We start from the raw sequence: 17,579 nt of genomic DNA, 5'->3' as shown, positions 1-17,579 counted from the left end.
ATGTTTGTAGCAGTTGTATTGATAATAGCTCCAAACTAGAAGCAATCTAAATGTCTGACAATGAGAAACAGTTAAAGAAATTGTGGTATGTTCACACAATGGAATACTGCTCAACCATAAAAAGGAATAAACTATATGCAACAAAATGGATGAACTGCCAAAATATTGTGCTGAGTGATCGAAGGCAGGACACAATAGAGTACATACTGAATTATTCCATTTGTGTGAATTTTTAGAACTAGAAAATCTAAGCACTGGTGAAAGAAATCAGAACAGAGGTTGCCTCTGTGGTAGATGGGTTTGGTAACTGACTGAGGCACGAGGCATCTCTCTGGGTGAAGGAAATGTTTTGTATATATATTTTTATTTTTTTTTTAAGTTTTTTTTTTTTTTTTTTTTTTGGACAGAGAGAGACAGAGCATGAACGGGTGAGGGGCAGAGAGAGAGGCAGACACACAATCGGAAACAAGCTCCAGGCTCTGAGCCATCAGCCCAGAGCCCGACGCGGGGCTCGAACTCACGGACCGCGAGATCGTGACCTGGCTGAAGTCGGACGCTCAACCGACTGAGCCACCCAGGCGCCCCTGTATATATATTTTTAATGTTTATTTGTTTATTTTGAGAGAGAGAGAGAAAGAGAGAGAGAGAGGATGAGCAGGTGTGGGGCAGAGAGAGAGGGAGAGAATCTCCACACTGTCATTGTAGAGCCCAACGTGAGGCTCCATTTCACCAACTAAGAGATCATGACCCAAGCCAAAATCAAGTCGGATACTTAATCAACTGAGCCCCCCAGTCACCCTGGAAATGTCTTATGTGTTAATAGCGGTGTGGGCTTTCTAGATGTATGCTTGTTAAAACTCAGTGAATTGTACCCTTTAAGATCTGTACCTTTTACTTCATATAAATTACACTTTCTGATACCTTAACGTGTAAGGCAGGAACAAATTGGCCAGCAGCATTATGGAACAAAACAAAAAATTTAAAAATGGGTCCACTGTCTAGAAGAGGAATTTTAAATCAGTAAGGGTGGGTGGGGGAAAAGGATTAATAATGTCAGAGCCAGGAAAGATAAAAGCTGGATCTACTTCATTCCTGATACCAAAATAAAGGCAGATGAATTAAAGATTTCCATATAAAAAGTGAAATACATCTACTTCATGTATTTCTCTATTGTTTGAATTCTTCCGGCAAACACACTTTTCAAAATGTTTTGATTATGGTAAAATATACATAACATTAAATTTACCATTTTAGGGGCGCCTGGGTGGCTCAGTTGGTTAAGCGTCCGACTTCAGCTCAGGTCACGATCTCACGGTCCGTGAGTTCGAGCCCCGCATCGGGCTCTGGGCTGATGGCTCAGAGCCTGGAGCCTGCTTCCGATTCTGTGTCTCCCTCTCTCTCTGCCCCTCCCCCGTTCATGCTCTGTCTCTCTCTGTCTCAAAAATAAAATAAACATTAAAAAAAAATTTTTTTTAATAAAAAAATAAATTTACCATTTTAACCATTTTTATGAGTATATTTTAGTGTCACATTATTGTATAACCATCATCACCATCCATCTCCAGAATTCTTCATCTTCCCAAACTGAAACTCTGTACCCATTAAGCAACTCCCCCATCCTCTCTTCCAAATCCCTGGCACCTCTCCTCGCAAATCTACTTTCTGTCTCTATAAATTTGACTATTCTAGGTACTTTATGTAAGTGGAATCAATAGTTGTCTTTCTGTGACTGGCTTATTTCACTTCGCATAATGTTTTCAGGATCCATCCATGTTGTAGCATGAGTCAGACTTCCTTGTTTTTAAAGGCTGAATGTATTTCATTGTATTTTGTCTTTCCACTAATTCATTGATAGACATATGAATTGTTTCTACCATTTGGCTATTGTGAATAGTGTTGCTATAAACGTAGGTATATAAATGTTATTCAAATACCTTCTTAGTCTATTCGTATTGCCATAACAAACTACTGGGTACCTTAAACAACATAACTTTATTTTCTCACAGTTCTTTTTTTTTTCTCTAATTTTTTATTTATTTTTGAGAGAGAGACAGAATATGAGCGGGATAGGGGCAGAGAGAGAGGGAGACACAGAATCTGAAGCAGACTCCAGGCTCTGAACTGTGAGCACAGAGCCTGATGTAGGCTCAAACTCGTGAACCATAAGCTCATGACCTGAGCCGAAGTCAGATGCTTAACCTGAGCCACCCAGGAACTCCTATTTCATCACAGTTCTTGGAGGCTAGAAGTTCAAGGTCAAGTTTTTGGCCAACTTGGTTTCTGGTGAAAGCTCTCTTCTTGGCTTACAGGCAGAGATGGGGTAGGGTAGGGTTTGAGGGGAGCTTTCTTATGCCTCCTCTTATAAGAACACTACATCTATCAGACAAGGTCACCCCACCCATGATCTCATTGAGTCTTAATTACTTCCTTAGTCCAAATACAGCCATTCTTATGTGTTTTGTGGGGAGGACACAAATATTTAGTTCACTATACCTTCTTTCATTTTTTAAAAATATATACCTAGAAGTGGAATTGTTTACTTTTTAAGAAACTCTTTTCCACAGCAGCTGCACCATTTTACATTCTCAGCAGTAATGTTCAAAGAGTTCCAATTTCTCCACATCCTTGCCAAGACTTGTTTTCCTCCTCCTCCTCCTCCTCTTTCTTTTGAAATAATAGCCCTCCTACCTAGTGTGAAGTGGGATCTCATTGTGGTTTTGATTGCTTTTCCTTAATGATTAGTGATGTTGAGTATCTTTTCATGTGTTTATTGGCCATCTGTATATCATCTTTGGAGCAACGTCTATTTAAGTCTTTGCCCAATTTTTATTCAGATTATTTGTTGTTGCTGTTGTGTTGTAGTTTTTAGATATATATTCTGGATATTAATGCCTTATCAGATATATGTTTTGAATTTTTTCTCTCTCATTCTTTGGGTTGCCTTTTTACTCTGTTGATAGTGTCCTGTGATGCACAAAAGTTTTAATTATGTGGGGCGCCTGGATGGCTCAGTCGGTTGGGCGTCCAACTTAGGCTCAGGTCATGATCTCACAGTTTGTGAGTTCAAGCCCCATGTCCAGCTCTGTGCTGACAGTTCAGAGGCTGGACAGTTCAGCAGCCTGGAGGCTGCTTTGGATTCTGTGTCGCCTCCTGTCTCTGCCCCTCCCATGCTCATGCTCTGTCTTTCTCTCTGTCTCTCAATAATAAATAAACATTAAAAAAAGTTTTTAATTATGATGAAGACCACTATTTTTTCTTTTGTTGCCTGTGCTTCTGGTATCACATCTAAGAAATCATTACGGAAATTAAATGTCATGAAGCTTTTTCGTAATATCTTCTTTTAAGAGTTTCATAGTTTTAGCTTTTACCTCTAGGTCTTTTATCCATTTTGAGTTAACTTCTGTATATAGTATAAAGTAAGGGTCAAACCTCATTCTTTTGCATGTAGATATCTAGTTTTCCTGACACTATATATTAAAAAGACTGTCTTTTCAATATTGAATTCAATATTGGCACTCTTGTGGAAAATCATTTGTCCATATATGTGAGAGCTTATTACTGAGTTCCATATTCTATTCCGTTGGTCTATGTTTGTCTGTATGCTAGTTCAACCCCATACGTTTTGGAATCAAGAAGTATGAGATCTACAGTTTTATCCTTCTTTTTAAAGGCTTTTTTGGCAGGGTGCCTGGGTGGCTCAGTCGGTTGAGCATCCAACTTTGGGTCAGGTCATGATCCTGCAGTTCGTGAGTTTGAGCCCTGTGTCAGACTCTGTGCTGACAGCTCAGAGCCTGGAGCCTGCTTTGAATTCTATGTCTCCCTTTTTCTCTGTTCCTTCCACACTCATGCTTGGTCTCTCTCTCTCTCAAAAATAAATAAACATTAAAAAAATATTAAAAAAAGCTTTTTTAGGCTATTTGGGATCCCTTAAGATTCCATATGGATTTTAGGGTTTTCTATCTCTGCAACAAATGTCATCGGAATTTTGATAGGGATTGTACTGAATTTGTAGATAGCTTTGGATAGTATTAACATTTTAACAGTTTTAAGTCTTCCACTCCATGAACATGAAGAGTCCTTCCATTTATTTGTATCTTCTTTAATCTTTCAGCAATGTTTTGTGGTTTTCACTTGATCAGTCTTTTGCCTCCTTGGTTAAGTTTATTCCTAAGTACTGTTTCCTTTTGATGTTTTTGTAAGTGAAATTGTTTTCTTAATTTCCTTTTTCAGAATCTTCATTGTTAATGCACAGAAACAATAATTGTTGTATGTTGACTTTGTATCCTGCAGCTCTGATGAATCCATTTATTAGTTCTAACAGATTTTGTGGTACAGTGTGGTGGAGGGTGGTTCTATATAGAAGATTAAGTCATCTGCGAATAGAGGTAATTTTACTTCTTCCTTTCCAGTTTGGACCTCTTATTTCCTTTTCTTGCTTAATTGCTCTGGCTAGAATTTCTAATATTATGTTGAACAGAAGTGGTGAAAGTGAGCGTCTTTCTCTTATTTCTATTCTTAGAGTTAAGGTTTTCAGTCTTTCACCACCGAGTATGTATGTTAGCCACGAGGTTTTCATATACGACCTCTATTATGTCACACCTTAAAATAATTTATACAAATGGGGCACCTGGGTGGCTCGGTCAGTTGAGCATCCGACTTCAGCCCAGGTCATGATCTCACAGCTCATGAGTTCGAGCCCCACATCGGGCTCTGTGCTGACAGCTTGGAGCCTGGAGCCTGCTTCAGATTCTGTGTCTCCCTCTCTCTCTGCCCCTAACCCACTAGCATTCTGTCTCTGTCTCTCTCAAAAATAAATAACTTAAAAAAATTTTTTTAAATCTATAAAAGTACTAAAATTGTAGAGAAATATTTATGTCATTTGGAGGAAGGAAAATATGATAAACAAACGCAAAAATTCTATGGGAAGTAAAAGGGTGATAGGTTTGGTTATGTAAAAAAAAAAAGAAAGAAAAGAAAAGAAAAGAAAATATGTAGTAAAAGCTCCACAAAATAAAATGATATGATAAATAGGGGTAAGGTCCTTAATATAAGAGAGCTCTTATATATAAACAAGAAGAAAAAGCCACACATAAAAGCTAAATTGGCAAGGACCATGAACATGTAATTCACAAGAAGAGAATAACAGAGTCAAGGAATATCTAGGAAAAGCATTTATTCTCCCCATAATTAAAAAAAGAAAAACTGAAATGAGATAGAATTTAACTTTTTTAAAATTTTAAACCTTTTTTTTAACCTATAAGACTGACAAAGATCAGGAAGGGTGATAACATGCACTTGGTAGAAGTAATTTCATACATATTCTTTCTTTCTTTTTTTTTAATTTTTAATTTTTTTTATTTTTTTCAACGCTTATTTATTTTTGGGACAGAGAGAGACAGAGCATGAACGGGGGAGGGGCAGAGAGAGAGGGAGACACAGAATCGGAAACAGGCTCCAGGCTCTGAGCCATCAGCCCAGAGCCCGACGTGGGGCTCGAACTCCCGGACCGCGAGATCGTGACCTGGCTGAAGTCGGACGCTTAACCGACTGCGCCACCCAGGCGCCCCGATTTCATACATTTTCCATGGGAATACAAATTGGTTGAGTCCTTTCTGGAGAGCACCACATATTAGCTCTAAAAATATGCATACTTAACAATTTTAGAAGTCTGGGTTTATCCTAAAAAAAAATCACACAAGATGTATGTGCAAGGATGTTCACTGATATGTTATCTAAAACAGCAAAAGGTTGGAAAAAACTTTGAATGTCCAAAACTATGGCGCCAGTAAAAATGATGATGTCAGTGTAGTGTATAACATACAAACACACATTTATATGTGTATCTATCTATCTATAGGTACGGAAATGGAAATGTATATATATATTTGTATTTATATATTTTTTAGTGAAAAGCAAATTGATAAATAATATTGCTAGTACAACTCCTGTTTTATTGACTTACATGTTTGTGACAAAATTTGGGAGAATATAGATATGAAAGTATCAAAAATGAATGTGTCTGGATAGCAGGATTTTGAGTGAGTTGTATTTTCCTCTTTTTTCATTTCTTTAATGTTTCTAGAACAAATGAGGTAGTCTTGTTGTAGTCATGGTGGTTAATTAAAAAAACAGTGATGACTTTTTTAATTGTGGTAAAATATACACACATAATATTTACCATTTTAACCATTTTTAAGTGTATAATTCAGCAATATTCAGTATCTTCATACTGTTTTGTGTAACCATCACCACCATCCATCTCCAGAACCTTTTCATCTTTCCAAACTGAAACTCTGTACTCATTCAGCAATAAGTTCCCATTACTTCCTCCTCTAGGATAGCTAGTTAAAATAAAAAAAAAAAAAAAATCTATATTTAATCATCTTTGTCTATTCTTTCCCCTTCTCAACTACACACATACTTAAAAAATAACAATTTTATTGAGATACAATTCACATACTATCACACAGACACTTTTGAAGTATTTCAGCCCTCTTTTCCTTTTTTTTTAATTGGAAATATTATACCTATGCATGAAGTCCACTGTCGGGGTGAATGTGCTTGAATTTCTTTAGGAACGATGAGAGAGGAATAATTGTAAATGAAAATTTTATCTGCTAGAAACCTGTGTCTGTTTTTGGAGAGGAATTCTGGTTATCTTCAAAAACTGTTCAAACTGGTTTTAGGTCCAGTTCCCCTCCAAAAGTTGAGTTAAACTCAAGAGCAGGAATCCATTAATAGGTCAACAGCAGGAGAGGAAGCAGGAGGATTGGAAAGGGCCGAGGGCAGCTGCGGTTCATTTGGTAGTTTAAAATTGGCTTTTCTTTTATTCTCTTATTCCTGCTACCTCCATAGAATCCACGAAGAATGGGGATGTTTTCTCCTACACATTTGATTATAATAACAGGCCAAGATCTCTTTGAACATAACCAGTAAAGAAAAGAAGCATCCGTGGCCATCAAACTGGGTAAAATAGTAACATAATCTCTGGTTTGTAGTTTGAATCCTATTAATTATAATTGTGTGGAATTGTACAGTGAGAATGCTTTGGGAGTTTTTAAAGCGAGATTTTTCAAAGACCACATTCCTCATTAGACCTTCCCCATTAAGGCATGCTTGAGTGATGCTACACAGCCGAATAGTTGAGATTTTTTTCCACTCTTGTCATAGTCTGAAGACAAAGGATTCTTCCGCTTGCCAAAGTTCCCTGGAGCCTAGGTTGAGCGGCTGTGACAGCGCTTCAGCGGGGAGCTTTTTATTCAGTCTTCGATTTGCCGTCAGGCCTCATTCACTAAACAGGATCAAGTTGGAGCCGTATATGGAGAAAAAAAAAAAATCAATGGAGGAAATCCCACACGGCCAGATATAGTGCCATGGAGGCAATTTTCCTTTCACTGATGCTGAGTCATGATGCCGTCTACGCGAAGGCTCAGAAAACTGTAATATCCTCATTCTAACCGCATTGTGTCTTCTCGGGGCTTTGGCTGAAGTAATGTCAGGACGGTTGAACAAGTGTATTGCATTAGTATTGCAATTTACTTGACTGCTTTGAGAAGTGGCAAGAGTTGTGCGAAAGAGCTGGGGGACCCGTCGTTGCTACCAAAGGTACCTTATGGCCTTCCATCCCTCTCCTTGTCAATCTCTCCTAGCCTCTAGCTCCTGATCTGTAAGGTAACCAATATATACCTGCTCCTTCTAATTCACAATGTTCTTGGGAGGATCAAACAGGGCCAACTCCCATTTGTTGCAATATCCATTATCCATTAGAATTTGTATATTTGAATTTAGAAGTTGTGTGTATATGCTTCTTCTGGATTGTGTGGGTATGGACTTTAGCCATTACCAAAGGAGAGAACTTTTTCATATTACCCAAGGAAAAGTGTTGAGGGCTATATAAGTTTAAAAATGACCTTCATGGGGCGCCTGGGTGGCACAGTCGGTTAAGCGTCCGACTTCAGCCAGGTCACGATCTCGCGGTCCGTGAGTTCGAGCCCCGCGTCGGGCTCTGGGCTGATGGCTCAGAGCCTGGAGCCTGTTTCCGATTCTGTGTCTCCCTCTCTCTCTGCCCCTTCCCCGTTCATGCTCTGTCTCTCTCTGTCCCAAAAATAAATAAACGTTGAAAAAAAAATTAAAAAAAAAATGACCTTCACTTATGTATAAGATAAAACGCATCTCCCCATTTACCTTCAGTTCAGTAAAAATAGCATAATGGTGAATGGACACATCCACAGGCGTCCTTCCCTCTCGTGTAAAACCTGGTGTCGCATAGTGACTTAGAGCAGGAACTCCAGAGCCAGAATTTGGGGGCTCAGATTCGAGCACTGTCACTTGCTAACAGTGTCATCTCTGTGTTTCCCATTTTTTAAAACTGGGATAAAAGGTGATAATTGCTTCATAAGATCATGTGAAGTTTTAATGAGTCAAAAGAAGTAAAGCCCCTGGAACAGTGGCTAATACACAGTAAGTGTCACTAGTGTTATCTGGTTAATTGAAATAGAATTTGGGGGAAGGAAGGAGAAAGAGAGGGTCAACTAAAGCTTCCCTCCTTGCCCAAACCAAACCAAACAGGACAGAGTGGTCAAGAGAGAGAGAGAGAGAGGCGGGGAGGAAGGTAGGGATCCAGAGAGAGACACAAACCCACAAACACACCAAGACACCAACACAGACACCAAGACGCGGATGCTTTCACTCTTGTCTTTATGACCTTTATGTTTCTTACAATGGAAGGTTTTAAAAGCCATACTACGGGGCGCCTGGGTGGCTCAGTCGGTTAAGCGTCCGACTTCAGCTCAGGTCACAATCTCATGGTCTGTGAGTTCGAGCCCCACATCGGGTTCTGGGCTGATGGCTCAGAGCCTGGAGGCTGCTTCAGATTCTGTGTCTCCCTCTCTCTGCCCCTCCCCCGTTCATGCTCTGTCTCTCTCTGTCTCAAAAATAAATAAAAACGTTAAAAAAAATTTTTTTAAAGCCATACTACATCTTTGCACCATAAGCTATGTGTTAGCTTGCTAGAGCTGCCGTAACAAAATCACACACACACACACACACACACACACACACACACACACGGACGCTTAAACAACAGAAATTTTTTTCACAGTTCTTGAAGCTAGAAGTCCAAGATCAAAGTGTTAAGCAGGTTTGGTTTCTTCTGAGGCCTTTCTCCTTGGTTTGCAGATGATACCTTCTCACTGTGTCCCCCACGTGGTCTTCCCTCTGTGTGTGCACAGCCCTGGTATTTCCTTGTGTGTCCAAATTCCCTCTTCTTATAAGACACTAGTCATACTGGGTTAAGGCATTTGACTCTAATAGCTGCATTTTAACTTAACTGCATCCTTAAATACCCTATTTTCAAATGCAATCATATTCTGAGGCACTGGGGTTAAGGCTTCAGCATATGAATTGGCATGGGAGGGGGGATATAATTCAGCCCATAACTGGCAACAAATGCTTTGTGCCCCAGGGGTGCCTGAATGGCTCAGTCAGTTAAGTGTCTGACTTCAGCTCAGGTGTGATCTCACACAGTCTGCAAGTTTGAGCCCTGTGTTTGACTCTGTGCTGACAGCTCAGAGCCTGGAACCTGCTTCAGATTCTGTGTCTCCCTCTCTCTCTGCCCCTCTCCTGCTTGCATTCTCTCTCTCTCTGTCTCTGTCTCTCAAAAATAAATGAATGTTAAAAAAATTCTTTTAATGCTTTTTGCCCCAGAGATAATGAAAAATTAACTAAAGGACCAGAATTTATTCCAGTATCATATGAAGGAGTCAAAGGCAATTGTGAGTCCAATAGAAAAGTTTGTTTGAATATCTCCCATGGTACTTATTTTAATCATAAGAAGGATAGCTGAAGGGCACCTGGGTGGCTCAGTCAGTTGGGCATCTGACTTCAGCTCAGGTCATGATCTTACAGTTTGTGAATTCGAGCCTCACATCGGGCTCTATGCAGACAGCTCAGAGCTTGGAGCCTGCTTCAGATTCTGTGTCTCCCTCCCTCTTTGCCCCTCCCCCACTTGCGCTCTGTCTGTCTGTCTGTCTCTCAAGAATAAACATTAAAAAGAAAATTAAAAAAAAGAAGGATAGCTGACTTTTATGGGGAAACTCAGCCTTTCATGGAAAAAAAATTGACATTTGACAATAATGTTGGGTTTGGTCCATAAAGAGTTTAGAAAGTAGAATTTGTGTCAGGAGAATAGAACTTAAACTAGTTATTTCAGCAGAGGAAATTTAACATAAGGAATAAGCATAAAGATACTTGCTCATGAGAAGGAACGGACGTGGAATATCATCAACGAAGTGGACACGTGATGTTCTGTGGGATGTCAAGATGATCAAAACCTTTGGGGACTAGACTATGACAGAGACCAGGAGAGTTGACATAGCCCTGGGGTAAGAGACTGAAGGGATACTGTTATGCCTGTTAATTGAAAGCAAAAGCCTGTGATGATGCTTGAGACTTGTTTGATGAGCAAAAAATTAGATCAATTGCTGTATACCAGATGCCAGATACTTATGTTCATTTGCCCAAGTAACCACATCTAAAATAGCAGCTACAATTGGTGTTGCTTGATTAAGTTTATGGTAATCCATGATCATTATCCAAGATGAATACATCTTCTGCACAGACTAAACAGGCAAGCTAAATGGAAATGTTAGGAATCACCACACCTGCATCTTTTAAGTCTTTGGTGGTGACATTAATCTTGGCAGTTCTCCCAGGGATGTGGTTTATTGCATAGAGTGGGGTGGAGATAGTTCCAAGAGCTTCCACTTGGCCCTCCTACAGCATTAGCTCTATTTGGCACATTCCAGTGTGGAGATTAGACCTGTTTCCAAGCATGTCTACATCGATTATGCATTCAAGAGCTAAGGAAATAAGCATAGTGTGGATCCCGTAAAGTAAACCTGAGCCCAAACTTCATTTATCATCAGAGCGCCATAAGTCCTCTCTTTGACTACTGATCTTCAGTGGTGTTTTGCGTTTCCAGGAATTCACATGCATTTAGAACCAATATCAAGAAACTTTCAAAGACCTATAGACTCCTTAATTTTCCAAAGGTGAAGACTTCACCTGAATCCCATTAGCAGAGTTGATCCACATCACTTATTTATCCAAAGAGCTAGTATATGTGTGTGTGTATGTGTGTGTGTATACCCACCTTATTCCAAAAATGATTGAAAGCTGCCACTAGTCTAAGAAGTCGTAGCTGCCAAGGAGGTGCCCTGTCCAGATCTTCCTTCAAGAGACGCTGCGGTAAGGAAGATAATTGTCAGCCTCCCACCGTTGCCACCTTTTGTCTGCTGCAGCGTTCACATCAAGGCCATGCTCGCCAGGCTGCTACAGTGGATGGCTGAGCAGATGAAGGATGAAGGTTCCTGCCCGATGCCTGCTGTGATAGGCAGTCTTAGCCCGAGGTTCAACCTGGCCAGGATTTTCCCAGGATTGCACCCAGGCCGAAGCCCCCCCTCCTCGGTCCTCCTTCCTTCCTTCCGGCTCTTCCTTCACAGATGTCAGACTGCCTGTGGTCAGAAGGCCCTCCCCTCCTGTTCCCACCCTTCCCCCTTATCTTCCAGGGGTGTTCCCCCAAGAACATGTCTGGCAGATCGAGTTCCTCTTGGGCTTTTGTTTCTCCAAGAACTTGAGCTGACACAAAAATCACCTCCAGTGCAAAAAAGCCAAAGTCCGAAGTCCGTTGAATGTTAGATTGTTGACAAACAGGATTGCCAGGCTTTGGGGAACACTCTTACCTATTTCTGGTACCTGAAAGTGTTTGGAAAACTTAATGAAGTGTGCCATACATGAAAGGCCTGAGTAGAACTGGGTTTCTTTCCCTTGGAAAAAAGCCTAGGCCTCAAGTGAGAAAGTGTCACTTTTGAAAATAAGATTTTAAAGTGGAGACAGGAAAGACACTAAGTTTCTGGGAGTGGGAGCCGAAACAGAGATCGTGAGCAGTGCTTGCGTGTTTGTCTGTCTCTGCGCTCCTTATCTCACTCTATTTTGGTTTCTACTTTATACCAGAAAGTGCTAACAGGGACACCTGGGTGGCTCAGTCAGTTGAGCGTCTGACTTTGGCTCAGGTCATGATCTCATAGATCGTGAGTTCGAGCCCTGTGTTGGGCTCTGTGCTGACAGCTAAGAGCCTGGAGCCTGCTTCGGATTCTGTGTCTCCCTCTCTCTGCCCCTCCCCTTCTCGCACTGTGTGCGTGTGTCTCTCTCTCTCAAAAATAAATAAACATTAAAAAAATTTAAAAAAGAGAAAGTGCTAATATAAACTCCAACATGTCAAAAATGAAAAATATGGGGTTCGTGTGGTGCTCTCAACGGGCTCCTTGCAGAATGTTTTTTCCTTCTTTCAAGGATCAGCTAAAATTGAATTTGGCATTGTTTGCCCTTTGTTGCCTAGGCATTCGGGTCAGACTCTTGTCTGACCTAAGCGAGGTGGTGATGGACAGTTCTGTAGAAGGCATTCGCACAGCCTAATCAGATAGACTGAAAGCAAAATTGTTTTTCCCTACTCCCACGGCATCTGGTCCTTCGTGTTCTCCCTCTTTTATGTTCACTTCCAACTTGCCCTGTGAATTTTCAAGACCTGGTACAATTTAGTGTTCATAGTGGGATAGAGGTTTTGGTTACAGAGACGGTTGTGTGAATCTGTGTCTTGTGTCCTGCAGGCAGACTCCCTCTGTTACTGAGAGCCCTGTCGGGAAGCATCAGGCACCGAGGCATGGCCTCTCTGTAATATCTTTTTTACCAAATGCAGCAGGAGGGGCCTGCTGTTTCCCGGATGCTTTATTTAGCCTTTCAGACAGTGATAATGATTCATTTATTCAGGGAAGAATCTAAAACATTCACCTTATAATAATAACAATAATTCCAAGTCTAGAATCAGCAGAAGCCTTGCAAAAAATAATCAAATTAAACAAAACTAACAACAACAACAACAAAAACCAAGTTCTAAGGGCAATAAGAGATCTCTTTGTTTGGTTTATTTGTTGAATTTTACATTTAGCAATAATAAGAAGTAAGGAAGGATTATGCCTGGGTTTGGGCTGAAGATACAATGATAATATGGGATTAAGAGAAAGTAAACTACTGCTAACATAGTATTTCGCTTCTCTGTGAAGAGTGTAATAGAAGGAAATTATTTGTTGCATTTGTACTTTGTGCCAACCCTTGTGCTAGATGATTTTTATACATATAACCTTGGTCCTCCCCAGAACGCAGAAAAGAAAGCATGTTATCTCCATTTTATTGATGAGTGAACTGAGGCTTAGAGAAGTTAAATTAACCTAAAATCATATGGCCTCTTTGCGGTGCCTCTGGGATTCAAACCCAGGCCTGTCTGACTTTAAAAATATGAATGAAGGAGAATGGTCATGGAACTATAAAGGAGAGAGCAAATACTGGTAAGAGAAACTAACGGCTGAGGCAGCTAAGTAGTGAGGTCCAGTCTAGAGCAAGCAAAGGTGATCACCCTGTACATACATTGATAATCCTAATTAGGGTCTCAGAGACCTTACCAATGAAGACACAAACTTCAACTGGTGATCTTCAAGGAAAAAGGGAAAGCATAGGAAGATCAAGATAAAGATATATAGTCGCAACTTTCATAAACTTAATCATAGTTTGAATAATTCTGATGACCTTCGCATGCTGAGTCTTCATTTGCCCTGGCTTGCAGAAGTTAGAACCAGAACTTAGGGAAATGACTTGGTCATAAGGTTGACTTCCAAGCAGTGCACCCTACTTTCCAACACTTAATTTTGAAAATGGAGGGGTGCCTGGGGGCTCCGTCGGTTGAGGGTCCAAATTCAGCTCAGGTCATGATCTCATGGTTCTGGAGTTCAAGCCCCACAATGGGCTCACTGCTGTCAGCACCAAGCTTACACCTACTTATATCAATGGATAGATCATCCAGGTAGAAAATCAATAAGGAAATAGTATCTTTAAATGACACATTAGACCAAATGTACGTAACAGATATATGTAGAACATTCCATCCAAAGACAACAGAATATAGATTCTTTTCAAGTGCACATGGAACATTTTCCAGGATGAGTTACATGTTAGGCCATAAAACAAGTCTCAATAAATTTAGAAGATTGGAATCATAGTCTGCATATTTTACAACCACATCAGTATGAAACTAGAAATCAATCAAGAAAAACACTGAAAAAAACCACAAACACGTGGAGGCTAAATGACATGCTACTAGACAACCAATGAATCAACAAAAAAATCAAAGAAGAAATTAAGTGGAGATAAATAAAAATGAAAACACAATAGTCCAAAATTTTGGAGACACACCAAAAACAATTCTAAGAGGGAAATTTATGGTGGTACAGGTCTACCTCAAGAAATAAGAAAAATCTCAAATAAACAATATAACTTACACCTAAAGGAACTAGAAAAAGAAGAACAAACAAAGCCCAAGGTGAATAGATGGAAGGAAGTAATAAAGATCATAGCAGAAATAAATGAAATGAAGACTAAAAAAAAAAAAAAAAAAAAAGAAGAAGAAAAAAACAGTAGAAAAGATCAGAAAAGAAAAGAGCTGGTTCTATGAAAAGATAAAATTAATAAACCTTTAACTAGACTCATCAAAGAAAAAAAAAAGAGAAATAAAACCAGAAATGAAAGAGAAGTAATAACCAACACCACAGAAATACAAAGGATTATTTATAAGAGACCACTTTGAAAATTTATATGCCAACAAATTGGACAACCTAGAAGAAATGGAAAAATTCCTAGAAACATACAATTTTCCAAAGCTGAATCAGGAAGAAACAGAAAATCTGAACAGACCAATTACTAGTACAAAATTGAACCTTCAATCAAAAAACTCCCAACAAACAAAAGTCCAGGACCAGATGGATTCACAGCCAAATTCTAACAAACATTTAACAAGGAGGTAATACCTATTTTCTTCAAATTATTTCAAAAAAATAGAAGAGAAAGGAAAGCTTCCTAATGCATTCTGTGAGGCCAACATTACTCTGATACCAAAACCAGACAAAGAAACTACAAAAAAAGAAAACTCTAGGCCAATATCCCTGATAAACATAGATGCAAAAATCCTCAACAAAATATTAGCATACCAAATCCAACAACACATTTAAACAAATCATTCACCATAATCGGGTTGAATTTATTCTGGGGATGCACGGATCAACTAATGTGATATATCAACAAAATGAAGAATAAAAATCATGTGATTTTTATTATCTTTATCAATAGATAAAAATAATTTGATAGTATTCAATATTTGTTCATGATAAAAACTCTCAACAAAGTGTATTTAGAGGGAATATACCTCAATATGATAAGGGCCATGTATGAAAAACCTGCAGTTAACATCATACTCAATGGTGAAAAATGGAGAGCTTTCCCTCTAAGATCAGGCACGAGACAAAAATATCCACTGTCACTTTTATTCAACATAGTACTAGAAGTCCTAGCCAGAGCAATTAGACAACAAAAAGGCATCCATATTGGTAAGAAAGCAGTCGAATGGTCACTATTTGTAGATGACATGATACTATCTGTCAAAAACCCTGAAGGCTCCACCAAAAAAACTATTATAAATAATAAATGAATTCAGGAAGTATTAAGATAAAAAATCAATACACAGAAATTGGTAGCATTTCTATACACTAATAACAACATAGCAGAAAAAGAATTTATGAAACAATTCCATTTATAATTGTACCAAAAAGAATAAAATATCTAGGAATAAACTTAATTAAGGAGATAAAAGACCTGTACTCTGAAAACTATACAAAGTTGATGAAAGACATTGAAGACAATGCAAACAAATGGAATGATATTCCATGCTCATGGATTGGAAGAACAAATGTCATCAAGATGACCACACCACCCAAAGCAACCTACACATTCAATGCAATCTCCATCAAAATACCAATAGCATTTTTCACAGAACTAGAACAAATAATACTAAAATTTGTATGGAACCACACACAAAAAAACCCTGAATAGCAAAGCAATCTTGAGAAAGCAGAACAAATCTAGAAGTATATTATAATCTTAGACTTCAAAATATACTACAAAGCTGTAGTACTCAAAACAGTAGGGTACTGGCACAAAAATAGACATGTATATCAATGGAACAAAATGGAGAGCCCAGAAATTTAGATGGTCAATTAATCTATGACAAAGGATGAAAAATATACAAGGGGGAAAAAGATTTCCTCTTCAATAAGTGTGTCGGGGAAACTAGACAGCAACATGCAAAAGAATAAAACAGGACCACTTTCTTACACGACACACAAAAATAAACTCCAGGTGAATTAAAGACTTAAATGTGAGACCTGAAATCATAAAATGCCAAGAAGAGAGCATAGACAATAATTTCTTTGGCATCAGCCATAGCAATATTTTTTTCTAGATATATCTCTTAAGGCAAGGAAAACAAAAGCAAAAATAAACTATTGGAACTACACCAAATAAAAAGATTTTGTACAGTGAAATAACCCATCAACAAAACAAAATGTCAACCGATGAGTGGGAGAATATATTTGCAAATGATATATCCAATAAGGGATTAATATTCAAAATATATAAAGAAGTAATACAACTCAACAGCAACAAACAAACAAAACCCTAAAAATCCAACTGAAAAAATAGAGGACCTGAATGGACATTTTTCCAAAGAAGACATATAGAGATGCCAACCAGGCACGTGAAAAGAAGTTTAGTATCATTCATCATCAGGGAAATGCAAATCAAAACCATAATTTTGGGGCATCTGGGTGACTCAGTCAGTTAAGTGTCCGACTTTGGCTCAGGTCATGATCTCACAGTTCGTGAGTTCGAGCCCCAGGTCGGGCTCTGTGCTGACAGTGCATAGCCTGCTTGGGATTCTCTCTCTCCCTCCCTCTCTCTATGCCCCTCCTCCCCATTCCTTTCAAGATAAATAAAACTTAAAAAAAATCCATAATCTCATTTTACACCTGTCTGAATGGCTAGAATCAAAAAGACAAAAAATAACAAGTGTTGGTGAGGACATGGAACACTTGTACACTGCTGGTGAGAATGTAAACTGGTTCAGCCACTGAGGAAAACGTGGAAGTCCCTCAAAAAAAAAAAAAATAGAGATATCATGTGACCCAGGAATTCCAGTACTGACTGGATATTTACTCAAAGAAAACAAAAATATTAATTAAAAAAGATATATGCACCCCAGTGTTTTTATTTTTTTATTTTTTTATTAAAAAATTTTTTTTGAATGTTTATTTATTAGTGAGAAAAAGAGCAAGCGTGTGAGCGAGAGTGTGAGTGGGGAAGGGGCAGAGAGAGGGAGACACAGAATCCAAATCAGGCTCCAGGCTCCGAGCTGTCAGCCTAAAGCCCGATGCGGGGCTCGAATCCACAAACTGTGAGATCATGACCTGGGCTGAAGTCAGAGGCTTAACCCACTGAGCCACCCAGGCGCCCCCACCCCAGTGTTTTTAGAAGCATTATCTACAATAGCCAATTTATGGAAGCAACCCCAAGTGTCCATCAATTGATGAATGGATAAAGAAGATGTGGTATATATATATATATATATATATACCACATCTTCT

The 17,579-nt window shown here is 39.0% G+C and overlaps 1 protein-coding gene across 2 annotated transcripts in view; it reads left to right on the top strand.

Annotated features, from left to right (window-relative positions):
* The window catches only part of SHROOM3 (shroom family member 3), a 329,233-nt gene that overhangs the window by 19,451 nt on the left and 292,203 nt on the right, over window positions 1-17,579 (top strand). The gene's annotated exons all lie outside the window — the stretch shown is intronic.

The sequence above is a fragment of the Herpailurus yagouaroundi genome, unplaced genomic scaffold (genome assembly GCF_014898765.1).
Source record: "Herpailurus yagouaroundi ecotype Mexico unplaced genomic scaffold, PumYag 28, whole genome shotgun sequence".
In the NCBI taxonomy this organism is placed as follows: Eukaryota; Metazoa; Chordata; class Mammalia; order Carnivora; family Felidae; genus Herpailurus; species Herpailurus yagouaroundi.
Note: the sequence above shows the minus strand (reverse complement) of the source record. Positions and strands in the feature narration are given on the sequence as shown.